General features: G+C 43.9%; 1 protein-coding gene across 5 annotated transcripts in view; it reads left to right on the top strand.

Moving 5' to 3' along the window:
- The window catches only part of Rftn1 (raftlin, lipid raft linker 1), a 220,469-nt gene that overhangs the window by 6,248 nt on the left and 210,770 nt on the right, over positions 1 to 3,451 (top strand). The window contains exon 1 of one of the 5 annotated variants that reach the window (XM_013022173.1): positions 748 to 769. The exons of 3 other annotated variants lie outside the window; for them this stretch is intronic. The gene's annotated coding sequence lies outside the window, so the exon portion shown is untranslated. Of the gene's footprint in view, positions 1 to 747; positions 770 to 856; positions 880 to 3,451 lie in introns of those variants that run through there. One more of the 5 variants, XM_013022174.1, reaches the window with a different exon arrangement.

The raw sequence follows: 3,451 nt of genomic DNA, 5'->3' as shown, positions 1-3,451 counted from the left end.
GAGAGAGAGAGAGAGAGAGAGAGAGAGAGAGAGAAATCCTTCCCTCTTCCCATTCAGCTTTTGACTGAAATTTTTATTTTCTTTCCTTTTGGACCTCCAGTGGGCTTCATTATTATCAGTGCATATTTTATCAGGTTGTGTCCCCAGCAGAGATGAGGACAGCAGGCGAGCCCTAGCCACTGTTTGAGCCCTGCTAATTCCTTCCTCTCCAAATAAGAATTCGCTCCAGCTTTTAAATATGCATCTGTGTGACCTGCTCCCTGCCTGGGTTGAATTCAGAAGGAAAAAAAAATCACTGTCAGTGGGCCAGGACCAGAAGAGCTAGAAAACGTGGGTACATTCTAACCATATGGCTACCTTCCAGGACTGAGCTAGAGAGACGTGATTTAGGGTAGTGAAAGGCTCACTTGAAAGTTCCCCTGGCTCTGACCTGCCTCAAGGGTACAAGGGTACAAGGAGAAGGCAGCCACAGCTCAAGTGGCTGTTGGCATTGAGACCAGCCAGAGGTGGAGGGACCATGTACACAAGTGGTGTGGGCTCACTATTTACTACCGCGGAGTCGTGATACTTCCTGATGCCAGGCTTTTTGGCCAGAGGGGCCCAGGCTTTCTATTTGGTATACTTTTAAAACTGAATTTCATTTAGGGACTGGGAATGGTGACTCACAACTATAATCTCATCTACTGAATAGGTGGAGATCAGGAGAATAATGGTTCTAGGCTAGCCTGGACAAAAAGATAGCAAGATCCCATCTCAACAAGTAAGAAGGGTATGGTGGTTATACTTGTTATCCTAGCCAAACAGGGGGCATAAATAAGAAGATCACAGTCTGAAGCTGGCCCCGGACATAAAGAAAATCACCAAGCCCTATCTGAAAAAGTAAGGAAAGCAAAAGAATCTGGGTTGTAGCTCAGATACAGAGTACCTACTAGCATTAGCATGAGTTTAAACCCCAGTATTATCTTCAAACTTAATTTCACTTATTGTTTTTATTTATTTTTGCCTATTTCCCTGTTCCTGAAAGTTACGCTGTGAAGACAGGATTACTCTATTTGACGGGGGAGAGATGGAGAGGGTGAATTTTTGTTTTCTATTGGTTGGATCAGCATTTAGAACAGGACCTTGCATATATTGACTACTCAGCATATTTGTTGAATGAGTAATAGACTTAAGAAAATACTGAGTACCCAAAGGAGAAAACAAAATATTTTCTCATTTGTCCAGCTTCTATTTTACACAGCATGTTTCAGGATCGCTAACCCATATCATTGCTAAACAACCCCCTAGTTACAATTCATATTTGTGTGCAATTCTTTGTGTCTTCAGACAAAAGATAAAAAGCTGATGTATTGAATTCAATGTTCCTTGGTTATTTTCTCCTTTCCCTGTGGTTTTGTTATATATTTGAAATAAGAGTCATGCTCATAAGGTTTTTGTTGATACTCTTTTGAAGTTTTTTTTTTTTCTCCTACAGTCTGGCTGATGGGGAGTCAATGTTGTTCTTAGGCATGTTGGAAAAGTCAAAATTGCATAATCACACATCCAGAATGCCACAGTCCATCTTGCTCCAGAGGTACCAGACTCGATGCCCCTGCTCTGGCTTTCTGTGTCTCTGTATAGATGTGTGAAGACACCCTGAATCCATCTGTATGGAGTACTATGCCCTGTACAAATTAATGATGAATGTCTCTGTGACTGACAGTCCTGATTTCCATGGCCTATAGCATGAAGAATGCAAAGATGCAAAAGACTTTATGTGTGTGTGTGTGTGTGTGTGTGTGTGTGTGTGTGTGTGTGTGTGTGTGTCTGTGTCTGTGTCTCCTAGCGCTTGAACTCAGGGCCTCTGCACTGTCCCTTAGCGTTTTTTCCTCTCAAGGCTGGCACTTTACACTTGCACCACAGCTCTACCTCTGGCTTTTTTTGCTGGTTAATTGGAGCTAAGAGCTGTGGACTTTCCTTCCCAAGCTTGCTTCGAATAATGATCCTTAGATCTCAGCCTCCTGAGTAGCTGGAATTCAGGCCTGAGCCATTGATGCCTGGCCTAGAAGACTATTTCTTAATAAGATAATATAGTATGTTAGCCAATAATAACAGAATATAGTATGTTGACATTAGATAAGAGAAAAATATTCTAGAAACCAGCAAGAGGATAGATTCCATAAAAATATGTTTTTGATTTAGGGTCTACTTTTTATCTCCCCCCTGCCCCTTTCATCCCCTTTATCCCCTCATCCTGTTCTGTGATTTGAACTCAGCACCTTAAACCTCTGGGCTGGCTTGCTTGGGTGGCACTTTACCACATACATCTAGCCCTACGTTTTGCTGATTATTTTGGAGATGCACTTTGCCCAGGTTGGCTTTGAACTGTGATATTCAGATCTCAGCTCCTGAGTAACTAGGATATAGGTATGAGTCACTAATATTGGCTATTGTTTTTTACATTTCTATGGAATTTTTCTAGGGGGGTCTTTGCTATACTGTTCAGGCTGGACTGGAGCTCATAAACTCAATGATCTTCTTGCCTAAGTCTGGGGGAATGGGAGGAGGAGGGAGGGTTTTGAGTATGGAGAAGGGTTTTGTCTGGCTAGTGGCCAGGCCTGGAGAGGAAGGAGATTGGGGGGAAACTAAAGCCCAACCTCTGTGTCAAAACAATGTGATTACATTGCTTGAGCCTCTTCTGTGCTACAGGCTAGTTAATCTATAAAAGCTGGTGGGAAGGATCAGATGGGTGAGGAGAAGCCAGACTGGAGAAGGCTTTGGTGGGCCCTGGGATGGCAGGTTGGCATGGCCAATGAAGCATTTACCAAGCCCAGTCACCAGGCCAATATTGGGTGAGGATGGTGGCAGGGAAGGGGGATGAGCTGGTCCCCAGAGGTTGAGCCTGGGTAATGCCAAGGCAGTAGAGTGATCCAGGATCACCCAGGAAGAGCAGGTAAAGCTCACTGGAAATTTTGGGACAGTTTAGGTGAGGATGTTGACACAGGCCCCGGGGTGTTGGCCTGGAGCTAGGAAGGACAGTCTGGGGAGGGAAGTGGGGATTTTGCACAGAACAGGTTCAGTAAGGACGAGGGAAGATGGAGTTACTAAGCTGGGGAACAAGAACATGCAGGTGAATTCTTTTTCTTTTTCTTTTCTGTCTGTTGGTTGTGAGGTTTGAGCTCAGGCCTGGGCACTGCCCCTGAGCTTTTCTGCTCAAGGCTAGTGCTCTACCACATTGAGCCACAGCTACATTTCCAGTTTTCTGGTAATTAATTGGAGATAAGAGTCCCAGGGACTTTCTGTCTGGGTTGGCTTCAAACGTCGATCTTCAGATCTCAGCCTCCTGAGTAGCTAGAATTATAGACTGCATATGAATTTTTTTAATTTTATTTTATTTGTGAACATACTGTACAGAGGGGTTACAATTACATGGGCAGGATAATGCGTACATTTCTTACCAAGCATTGCAGCC

This window comes from Dipodomys ordii, unplaced genomic scaffold, assembly GCF_000151885.1.
Source record: "Dipodomys ordii isolate 6190 unplaced genomic scaffold, Dord_2.0 Scaffold60, whole genome shotgun sequence".
Taxonomy (NCBI): Eukaryota; Metazoa; Chordata; class Mammalia; order Rodentia; family Heteromyidae; genus Dipodomys; species Dipodomys ordii.
Note: the sequence above shows the minus strand (reverse complement) of the source record. Positions and strands in the feature narration are given on the sequence as shown.